This window comes from Cherax quadricarinatus, chromosome 91 (genome assembly GCF_038502225.1).
Source record: "Cherax quadricarinatus isolate ZL_2023a chromosome 91, ASM3850222v1, whole genome shotgun sequence".
NCBI classification, from domain to species: domain Eukaryota; kingdom Metazoa; phylum Arthropoda; class Malacostraca; order Decapoda; family Parastacidae; genus Cherax; species Cherax quadricarinatus.
In genome coordinates, this window is record NC_091382.1 from 10,881,323 (window position 1) to 10,894,214 (window position 12,892).

Here is a 12,892-nt window from a genome sequence, read left to right on the forward strand (position 1 = left end):
GTGTTAGTAGCGAATACAGAGAAATGGTTTTTAGGACTTGACGTGCTGTTGGAGTGTGAGCAAAGTAACATTTATGAAGGGGTTCAGGGAAACCGGCAGGCCGGACTTGAGTCCTGGAGATGGGAAGTACAGTGCCTGCACTCTGAAGGAGGGGTGTTAATGTTGCAGTTTAAAAACTGTAGTGTAAAGCACCCTTCTGGCAAGACAGTGATGGAGTGGGAAACGGCCGACGTTTTAATTATTAAATAGCAAAGCTTTTCTTGCTGAATAAGGCAAGCGAAAATTTGTGTATGCAATAATTTCGCAAAAATTATTCTGAGCCTAACGAAAAAATATATTTCATTGTATTTGATTATGATTAAATTATTGTAAACTTATTTAAAATATATTAAGTTGGATTAGGCTAAATTAAATTGCACTTGATATAATAAAGTCAGGCAAGTTGTCTAAGGTTCTTTAGGTACAAAATCATTAATTTTTATATTAACAAATACTATATATTTTTAAATGTACAAGAGAAAATTTTAGAAAGGACTTAAATATAAATGAGTTACTGTTAAGTGATCAGTTTTACTTATTCGGCACATTATATACATACATAAAATATATATATATATATATATATATATATATATATATATATATATATATATATATATATATTATATATATATATATATATATATGTATCTCACTTGGTATAGAAAAGGCCACGTAAGTGGAAATATAAACACATAAGCAGTATAATGTGATCCTTTATTAACAACGTTTCGCCCACACAGTGGGCTTTATCAAGTCACAAACAGATCTACCTGGGTGATACATACGTATTTATAAGATGGAGTCAGGTGGAGAATGTTTGTTCAGGTGGAGAATGTTTGTTCAGGTGGAGAATGTTTGTTCAGGTGGAGAATGTTTGTTCAGGTGGAGAATGTTTGTTCAGGTGGAGAATGTTTGTTCAGGTGGAGAATGTTGGGTCAGGTGGAGAATGTTGGGTCAGGTGGAGAATGTTGGGTCAGGTGGAGAATGTTGGGTCAGGTGGAGAATGTTGGGTCAGGTGGAGAATGTTGGGTCAGGTGGAGAATGTTGGGTCAGGTGGAGAATGTTGGGTCAGGTGGAGAATGTTGGGTCAGGTGGAGAATGCTGGGTCAGGTGGAGAATGCTGGGTCAGGTGGAGAATGCTGGGTCAGGTGGAGAATGCTGGGTCAGGTGGAGAATGTTGGGTCAGGTGGAGAATGCTGGGTCAGGTGGAGAATGTTGGGTCAGGTGGAGAATGTTGGGTCAGGTGGAGAATGCTGGGTCAGGTGGAGAATGTTGGGTCAGGTGGAGAATGCTGGGTCAGGTGGAGAATGTTGGGTCAGGTGGAGAATGCTGGGTCAGGTGGAGAATGTTGGGTCAGGTGGAGAATGTTGGGTCAGGTGGAGAATGCTGGGTCAGGTGGAGAATGCTGGGTCAGGTGGAGAATGTTGGGTCAGGTGGAGAATGTTGGGTCAGGTGGAGAATGCTGGGTCAGGTGGAGAATGCTGGGTCAGGTGGAGAATGTTGGGTCAGGTGGAGAATGTTGGGTCAGGTGTAGAATGTTGGGTCAGATGGAGAATGTTGGGTCAGGTGTAGAATGTTGGGTCAGATGGAGAATGTTGGGTCAGGTGTAGAATGTTGGGTCAGGTGTAGAATGTTGGGTCAGGTGTAGAATGTTGGGTCAGATGGAGAATGTTGGGTCAGGTGTAGAATGTTGGGTCAGGTGTAGAATGTTGGGTCAGGTGTAGAATGTTGGGTCAGGTGGAGAATGTTGGGTCAGGTGGAGAATGTTGGGTCAGGTGGAGAATGCTGGGTCAGGTGGAGAATGTTGGGTCAGGTGGAGAATGTTGGGTCAGGTGGAGAATGTTGGGTCAGGTGGAGAATGCTGGGTCAGGTGGAGAATGCTGGGTCAGGTGGAGAATGTTGGGTCAGGTGGAGAATGCTGGGTCAGGTGGAGAATGTTGGGTCAGGTGGAGAATGTTGGGTCAGGTGTAGAATGTTGGGTCAGGTGTAGAATGTTGGGTCAGGTGTAGAATGTTGGGTCAGGTGTAGAATGTTGGGTCAGGTGTAGAATGTTGGGTCAGATGGAGAATGCTGGGTCAGGTGGAGAATGCTGGGTCAGGTGGAGAATGTTGGGTCAGGTGGAGAATGTTGGGTCAGGTGGAGAATGGTGGGTCAGGTGGAGAATGCTGGGTCAGGTGGAGAATGCTGGGTCAGGTGGAGAATGCTGGGTCAGGTGGAGAATGTTGGGTCAGGTGGAGAATGTTGGGTCAGGTGGAGAATGCTGGGTCAGGTGGAGAATGCTGGGTCAGGTGGAGAATGTTGGGTCAGGTGGAGAATGTTGGGTCAGGTGGAGAATGCTGGGTCAGGTGGAGAATGCTGGGTCAGGTGGAGAATGTTGGGTCAGGTGGAGAATGTTGGGTCAGGTGGAGAATGTTGGGTCAGGTGGAGAATGTTGGGTCAGGTGGAGAATGTTGGGTCAGGTGGAGAATGTTGGGTCATGTGGAGAATGTTGGGTCAGGTGGAGAATGCTGGGTCAGTTGGAGAATGCTGGGTCAGGTGGAGAATCCTGGGTCACGTGGAGAATGCTGGGTCAGGTGGAGAATGTTGGGTCAGGTGGAGAATGTTGGGTCAGGTGGAAAATGTTGGGTCAGGTGGAGAATGCTGGGTCAGGTGGAGAATGTTGGGTCAGGTGGAGAATGTTGGGTCAGGTGGAGAATGTTGGGTCAGGTGGAGAATGTTGGTATTTTATACCATTTATTTCCAGGCTACTTATGTATAGATCAGGATATCTATGAAATGAAACGTTTTGTCACGAGTAGCGAAACGTTTCCCCATAATATCCTTGAGTACACACAAGTGGAACGTTTCCACAGTTCGCCGATATCACCGAGTCATTTAAACCAATTCGGTATATACTTCCATAAGGTAGCCTAGGAAAGTTATGAACCAGTACTTCGTTGGTGTCCAGTTGATGTTGACAACTTTTCCAGTGCACTACAATACCTCTAGAATACCGCAACAATACCTCTAGAATACCGCAACAATACCTCTAGAATACCGCAACAATACCTCTAGAATACCGCAACAATACCTCTAGAATACCACAACAATATCTCTAGAATACCACAACAATACCTCTAGAATACCGCAACAATACCTCTAGAATACCGCAACAATACCTCTAGAATACCGCAACAATACCTCTACAATACCGCAACAATACCTCTACAATACCGCAACAATACCTCTACAATACCGCAACAATACCTCTAGAATACCGCAACAATACCTCGACAATACCGCAACAATACCTCGACAATACCGCAACAATACCTCGACAATACCGCAACAATACCTCGACAATACCGCAACAATACCTCGACAATACCGTAACAATACCTCGATAATACCCCAACAATACCTCGACAATACCGCAACAATACCTCGACAATACCGCAACAATACCTCGACAATACCGCAACAATACCGCGACAATACCTCGACAATACCGCAACAATACCTCGACAATACCGCAACAATACCTCGACAATACCGCAACAATACCTCGACAATACCGCAATACCGCAACAATACCGCAACAATACCTCGACAATACCGCAGCAATACCTCGACAATACCGCAGCAATACCTCGACAATACCGCAGCAATACCTCGACAATACCGCAACAATACCTCGACAATACCGCAACAATACCGCAACAATACCTCGACAATACCGCAACAATACCGCAACAATACCTCGACAATACCTCGACAATACCGCAATACCGCAACAATACCGCAAAATACCTCGACAATACCGCAACAATACCTCGACAATACCGCAATACCGCAACAATACCTCGACAATACCGCAACAATACCGCAACAATACCGCAACAATACCTCGACAATACCGCAGCAATACCTCGACAATACCGCAGCAATACCTCGACAATACCGCAACAATACCTCGACAATACCGCAACAATACCGCAACAATACCTCGACAATACCGCAACAATACCGCAACAATACCTCGACAATACCGCAACAATACCGCAACAATACCGCAACAATACCTCGACAATACCGCAACAATACCTCGACAATACCGCAATACCGCAACAATACCGCAACAATACCTCGACAATACCGCAACAATACCGCAACAATACCGCAACAATAACTCGACAATACCGCAGCAATACCTCGACAATACCGCAGCAATACCTCGACAATACCGCAACAATACCGCAACAATACCGCAACAATACCGCAACAATACCTCGACAATACCGCAATACCGCAACAATACCTCGACAATACCCTAACAATACCTCGACAATACCGCAATACCGCAACAATACCGCAACAATACCTCGACAATACCGCAACAATACCGCAATACCGCAACAATACCGCAATACCTCGACAATACCGCAACAATACCGCAACAATACCTCGACAATACCTCGACAATACCGCAATACCGCAACAATACCTCGACAATACCCTAACAATACCTCGACAATACCGCAATACCGCAACAATACCGCAACAATACCTCGACAATACCGCAACAATACCTCGACAATACCGCAACAATACCTCGACAATACCGCAACAATACCTCGACAATACCGCAACAATACCTCGACAATACCGCAACAATACCGCAACAATACCGCTGCCTCTCTCTGTGCGCCTCTTACTATCGCTATTTTGTTTTGTCATGTGGAATGCAAAATAGTTAAAACAGGAGCGGATGGGACAATTATTTCCGTGACACGCACGATTTTAAACCAACGTCACTTAAGCTTGCATGTTACAGCTCTGGTTTATGAGGTTTTTAGAACTGCGTCACAAGCTCTGGTTTATGAGGTTTTAAAAGTGTCACAAGCTCTGGTTCATAAGGTTTTAAAATAGCGTCACAAGCTCTGCATTAAGAGGTTTTAAAACAACGTCACAAGTTTTGGTTTAAGAGGTTTAAAAACAGCGTCACATATAGAAAAAGTTCTGATTTATGAGGTTTCGCTCAGGACTGAATATTTTAAAGCTTGTTAAAGTTTAGTTTTGAGCGAAACTTTGTTCATAACAGAAATTTGCTCTAAATTATTTGTTTTATACCACTTGTTGGTTTGTAGCCTCGGTCCCCTCAAGGAAGGTTCCTTGATGTTGGTGAGGGGCTCTTGATTTAGGGAATTGGATCTGTGCTCCAGTTCCCCGAATTAAGCCTGAATGCCTTCCACATCCCCCCCCCAGGCGCTGTATAATCCTCCGGGTTTAGCGTTTCCCCCTTGATTATAATAATAATGTAGCCTCGGTCACCCTGACTGATGGTTCACAAAGTCACTATCAAGACTGATAGTCTGAACATAGAGTCGAGGGACTGATTACTCCTTACCCCTCTCTGCTTTGTATTGGACTGATGAAGCCACTGTGTGACGAAACGTTTCCTTAATAAAGATTCCCATATGTTGCATAAGTGTCTCAATCTTTATCTTGGGATCTTGATACAGGGAAGTCTTGCGTAACCTACATATATGACCTACTGACACTAGTGGATTTGTCCAATGGTGACTCCGCTTCCTGCTTCTACTCACCTGACTGCAGTATATAAGCCACTTCTCCGAGCATATGCTCTACTTTTCTCAAGATTGATGGACTGAACACAGACTCCAGGCTGAGGAACTGATTACCTCATACTACTACTCATCTTCCACGACGGTCTGGAGTTTTGAGACTCTCTGACCGTGGGTTCAATCCCGGCCGGGGTATGGTTTGTTTGCAATCGTGTCATTACGATTTCGTGAGTCAAGTTAAGATTCCCAAATGATGTACAAGTGTCTCATTATTCAACTTGTAATGGTTTAAAAACTGACATCACAAACTAAGTTATTTAAAATATTCAGCGAAGAATTTACTAACCAACTGAGGTCACCAATAGCCACATTTTTCTACCCAGACCTCAAAAAGAATAATTTGGTCTTTGAGGCACTGGTTATAAATTGTATGAGCATTATACTCTGTAATTCAGGCTACTGTACAATGTCATTAATGTTTTAAACACTAGTGACCTGGATGATAATTCCGGCGCGCTGGGTTCCGTGACAACGGTTAGAAGACACCGATTGTTATCAGTACTAAGCGCTAAACCCACAAAGGCCATACAGCTAGAAGACAGTGAAGGCAGAGAATATCAGTTATAGCAAATTACATTACATCATGGGTAATAATAAATATAATTATGGCACGGTAAAAAAATATACCAGAACACTGGTGCTGAGGAAGTCAGTCCCACAACCCAGTAATAGATTCAGATTAGATTTTGCCATCGAAGTGGCTAGTTTACTGTGCACCCCATCATATCCTTCCTGTGGACGATAGCACAAGAACATATGGATACACAAAAGACCTAGGAACTAGGCCTAAAAGGATTAACAGAAGTATATTTGGATTTATATCTACAATTCACTAATTTGTTAAAAGCAAATTAGGAAATTTACTTAGTATATCTGGCATCTTATTTTCATTAATAAGATGTCTTGACATGTCACATAGGTTATTATACTGTATCTATATTCTTCTATAAGTGGACAATTAAGCACATAGTGTTGTGATGAATGGTTTGAAAAACCGACAAGTTGAAGATTGAGACACTTATGCAGCATATGCGAAACGTTTCCTGAATAAAGATTCCCATATGCTGCATAAGTGTCTCAATCTTCAAGCACATAGTGTTCAAGACAGTGACCAAATGCCCGACCACATAATTTGCATTTGGCTTGATCATCATCTGTGTGTCTCCCAAATTGCCAGAAGTACTTGTAACCAAGCCTAAGCCTGGCCACTACAACATCAGTCAGTAATTGGAACCAAGCCTAAGCCTGGCCACTACAACATCAGTCAGTAATTGGAACCAAGCCTAAGCCTGGCCACTACAACATCAGTAAGTAATTGTAACCAAGCCTAAGCCTGGCCACTACAACATCAGTCAGTACTTGTAACCAAGACTAAGCCTGGCCACTACAACATCAGTCAGTGATTGGAACCAAGCCTAAGCCTGGCCACAACATCAGTCAGTACTTGTAACCAAGCCTAAGCCTGGCCACTACAACATAAGTCAGTACTTGTAACCAAACCTAAGCCTGGCCACTACAACATCAGTAAGTAATTGTAACCAAGCCTAAGCCTGGCCACAACATCAGTCAGTACTTGTAACCAAGCCTAAGCCTGTCCACTACAACATCAGTCAGTACTTGTAACCAAGCCTAAGCCTGGCCACTACAACATCAGTCAGTACTTGTAACCAAGCCTAAGCCTGGCCACTACAACATCAGTCAGTACTTGTAACCAAGCCTAAGCCTGGCCACTACAACATCAGTCAGTACTTGTAAACAAGCCTAAGCCTGGCCACTACAACATCAGTCAGTAATTGTAACCAAGCCTAAGCCTGGCCACTACAACATCAGTCAGTGTTCACATTGCAAGTTGCTCAATAAACATACTTATCTACGTTCATGTTATCATAGTGGGTTATAGATCTACTCAGGCTTCTAATTGCATTCCTATAACATTCATTTTCATTATTAACATCTCTCGTAATATTATTCCTAATGCTAGACACAGATACACCAGAGTTATATTCTACATTCTCCTTCAGGGTAATCATCTTGTCTAACATATCAACTTTACCATGATGGGAACAATAGACGATCTGTCGCCCAACAGAAACTTGATCACATTAACGGTGTCTCAGACTAAGGGATTGACCACAACCTATCAAGGCTGGGGAACTGAAGTTATCGTACTGCCTCTCCACTTTCTCCAATTTCTTAAGGTTTATAATCACTTCTGTGGTCGACTGAATAAGCTGGAGAAGTTTGAAGTAATCAGTCCCTCAGCCTAGAGAGAGAGAGAGAGAGAGAGAGAGAGAGAGAGAGAGAGAGAGAGAGAGAGAGAGAGAGAGTGTGAGTGAGTGAGTGTGTGTGTGTGTGTGTGTGTGTGTGTGTGTGTGTGTGTGTGTGTGTGTGTGTGTGTGTGTGTGTGTGTGTGTGTGTGTGTGTGTGTGTATATATATATATATATATATATATATATATATATATATATATATATATATATATATATATATAATGATAATACAGTAAAAATCCCTGATTTTCGTTCTGCAGATTATAATGGACTTAGGGAACATCTGTCTAATCTTGATTGGGGTTATCTAGCTAATGATTTTATTGACGATAATCATACTTATGAATATGAAGGGATCTGCTTTTATGATTGTTTTCTTAATAATGTACACAGTGCCCAGAGTATATACATTCCCCAGAGAGAATTTAGGTCTAATAATAACGATCCCAAATGGGTTAACAGGAGGCTAAAGCATCTATTAGGGGAGAAAAGGGGAATTTATAGGCGCATCAGAAGAGGAGAGGTTAACCTTACTGACCAATATGTTCAGCTTAAAAGAGAAGTAAAAAGGGCGATTAGAAAGGCTAAACGTGACTATGAAATTAGAGTTGCTAATGAATCAAAGACTAATCCAAAGGGGTTCTTTCAAGTGTATAGGACGAAGGTGAAGGAAAAAGTAGGACCTCTGAAATCTGGGAATGGACAGCTGACGGATAATGAACTGGAAATGTGTTCCTTATTTAATGACTATTTTTTGTCAGTTTTTACACAGGAAGATGTAAATGAGATTCCAGTAATTAACAATTATTTAGTTCCTGATGAATTTAAGTTAACTAATATTACTGTCACGAGGGACATGGTTATTAAACAGATAGACAAACTGAAACAAAATAAGTCCCCGGGACCCGATGAGTTGTTTTCAAGGGTACTTAAGGAATGTGTACGAAAGGTATATAATACCGACAAGATGAGAGTAAGACACATGTGCAACATCTGGGTATCTTTATTGTAGACGTTTCGCCATCCAGTGGCTTTATCAATACAAATTCCAGGACATAACTTGAAGACAGTAGTTATGTCCTGGAATTTGTATTGATAAAGCCACTGGATGGCGAAACGTCTACAATAAAGATACCCAGATGTTGCACTTGTGTCTTACTCTCATCTTGTCGGTATTATATACCTTTCGTACACAACTTGTCAGACACTGCAACATCATGGAATCTTAATTCTGAGGACATGAACATAACCTTCATAACTACGACAACTACTACTACAACTAACCCATCTCTTTGGGAAGGACCTACTTCCACTGGGGAATCCCGCCCACCAGTGAATTTGCCCTCGTCTGCTTCACCTGACGTTACTATATAAGCGCCAGGATTCTTTCTTCTGCTTCAGAATCTCCACGACTATGGTGCTGTTCGCACCTACTCCTAGGTTGAGGGACTGATTACCTCATCTTCTGTACATAGTTCTACTGTCTTCAAGTTATGTCCTGGAATTTGTATTGATAAAGCCACTGGATGGCGAAACGTCTACAATAAAGATACCCAGATGTTGCACATGTGTCTTACTCGTACTTAAGGAATGCAAGATGGAGCTTAGTCAGCCATTAACGAGTGTATTCAATGCGTCCATCCTTACCAGTGTTGTGCCAGAGTTGTGGAAGATGGCTAATGTGGTTCCTATATTCAAATCAGGGGATAAGTCCACTCCTTCAAATTACCGTCCAATAAGCCTGACATCTATAGTGGGCAAGTTATTAGAATCAATTATAGCTGACATTATCAGAAGTCACCTTGAAGAGCATAACTTAATAAATGAATCTCAGCATGGATTCACGAGAGGTCGTTCCTGCCTGACAAACTTACTGACGTTCTTCAATAGAACATTTGAGGCAGTTGACAGTGATAAGGAATATGATATTGTTTATTTGGATTTCAGTAAAGCCTTCGACAGAGTACCTCACAAGAGACTCTTAAGAAAAGTGGCAGCTCATGGTATAGGAGGTAAAGTTCTAGCATGGATTGAGGCATGGCTTACCAATAGAAAGCAGAGAGTTACCATTAATGGAGTGAAATCTGAATGGGGATTAGTCACTAGTGGCGTTCCACAAGGATCAGTTTTAGGGCCTCTCCTATTCATAATTTACATTAATGACCTTGATGAAGGGATTACTAGTGACATGAGTAAGTTTGCTGATGATACAAAGATAGGCCGTATAATTCACTCTGAGGAGGATATCAATGAACTCCAGGACGATTTAAACAAATTAATGTCTTGGTCTGAAAAATGGCAGATGAAGTTTAATGTGGATAAGTGTAAGGTACTTGCCCTTGGTAATGAAAATAACCCTCGAAGCTATAATCTAGGTGAAGTAGAGCTTGGTCATACAGAATGTGAAAAAGACTTGGGAGTCATGGTAAGCAGAAATCTAAAGCCAAGACAGCAGTGCCTTAGTGTGCGCAACAAGGCCAACAGATTACTTGGATTTATCTCAAGAAGTATAAGTAACAGAAGTCCAAAAGTTATTTTACAGCTCTATACATCACTAGTGAGGCCTCATTTAGATTATGCTGCTCAGTTTTGGTCCCCTTACTACAGGATGGACATAGACTCATTAGAGAACATGCAGAGAAGAATGACTAAAATGATTTACTGTGTAAGGAACCTCCCGTATGAAGATAGACTTAAAGCCTTAAATCTCCACTCTCTGGAGAGGCGTAGAATGAGGGGAGATATCATTGAAGTGTATAAGTGGATGACGGGCATAAACAAGGGAGACATTAATAAAGTACTGAGGGTGTCGAACCAGGTAAGAACCAGGAATAATGGATTTAAGTTGGATAAATTTAGATTTAGAAAGGACATAGGTAAGTACTGGTTTTCTAACAGAGTTGTAGATGCGTGGAACAGTCTTCCCAATGGGGTGATAGAGGCTAGGACCTTGGGTAGCTTTAAGAAGAGGCTGGACAAATATATGAGTGGGAGGGGCTGGGTTTGATTGGTGTCAAGGGGTACGGGAGTTATTTCTTGAGTAGCTTTAGGTAGATGTCGTTTTGATAAGGACCTGCCTCGTATGGGCCAGTAGGCCTTCTGCAGTGTTCCTACATTCTTATGTTCTTATATCGTGCCGAATATGTAAAACTTGCGATCTTGGCTTAAATAACAACGCTCATCTTGCCATATAAGACAAGTTAAAATTTGTGTATGCAATAATTTCGCCCAAATCATTCTGAATCTAACGAAAAAAATATATTTCACTGTGTTTGTTTAGTATTAAATTACTGTAAACAAATCTAAAATATATTTAGTTGGGTTAGGCTAAAATAAATTGTTCTTGTTATAATAAGGTTAGGTAAGTTTTCTAAGATTCTTTTGGTGCAAAATTAAAAAATTGCACACTAACATTACTGAAAAAAATATATCTTTAAACGTATAAGAGAAAATTTTAGAAAGGACTTAATTTTAAATGAGTTCTTGCTAATTGACCAGTTTTACATATTCGGCACGACATATATATATATATTTATATATATATATATATATATATATATATATATATATATATATATATATATATATATTTTATGGAGAAGTTCTGTTCCAAAGCTGAGGGACTGACAACCTCAAATCCACGACTTCAAGGGTGATGGACTGATTACATCGTCTTCACGTATCTACTGCTCCTGCCTACTTTCTGTACTCGACTGAAGAAGCCTACTGTGTAGGCGAAACGTTTCGGAATAAAGTTACCTAAATGTTCGCTGTGTGTCTTACCTACCAACCAGGTTCTTTACGGTCACCTGACTGGCCTACAAGACCATCCTTGAACATTAAAATGGTATAAAATACCGACAGATTGTTAGGTAAGACACATATGCAACAGTTAGGTATCTTTATTTCGAAACGGTCGGTATTTTATACCATTTTAATGTTCGTTTCGAAATAAAGATACCTAACTGTTGCATATGTGTCTTACCTAACAAGACCATCCTTCCTGACCAGGAGGGAAGCTGCTGCACGCCCACCATTGTCAACGTTTACTACCATGACCACGCCCCATGGGGTAATAATTTCCGAAAGGGGGCCTTACTGGCATGCCCTTTCCAATAGTTAAGAGAGCTGGTCTGGGACCAGACCGCGGGGGCGTTGACCCCCAGAAACATCTTATAGGTATCCTTCAGACCTCCATGGGATACTAGCTCAAAGAGATAGCCATACATATCCTATGAAGGGATCCTTATTCATGGAATTGATCTTGTCCTTCCCTTCCTTGAATCGAACAGTCTCCGATTCCAACAGGTGTTTTACCACTCCCTACGAGTTTAGCGCTTACAAATACAGTAAAAATAATGCATTAAGAGTGCCTACAAAACTCGTAATGCCTGACCCTCTGTACAAAGATATTTTTCAGTACTTGAGATTAAAATATTCTCTCTATACATATCTACTGGGAAAAAAATCACGATTTATTTGAAATTTGTATATATTTAGTGACAAAACTCAGAAGGTTGAAGAGGGGCTGAGGTGGTTTGGTCATCTGGAGAAAATGGCACAAAGTAGAATGACTTGGAGAGTGTATAAATCTGTAGGGGAAGGAAGGCGGGGTAGCGGTCGTCCCCGAAAACATTGGAGGGAGGGGGTAAAGGACGGTTTGCGGACGAGAGGCTTGGACTTCCAGCAAGTATGCATAAGCATGTTAGATAGGAGTGAATGGAGACAAATGGTTTCTGGGACCTGATGAACTGTTGGAGTGTGAGCAGGGAGCAACTGTGACAACTCCCACTTTGTGTTAGATTCTTTTAATCTCACACCTCTTGCCAACACCCGAGCATTCACTTCTCTTACAACCTCATATATATTGAACAACCATGGTAACATCACATATCCTTGTCTAAGTCCTACTTTTACTGGGAAATTATCTCCCTCTCTCCTACATACTCTAACC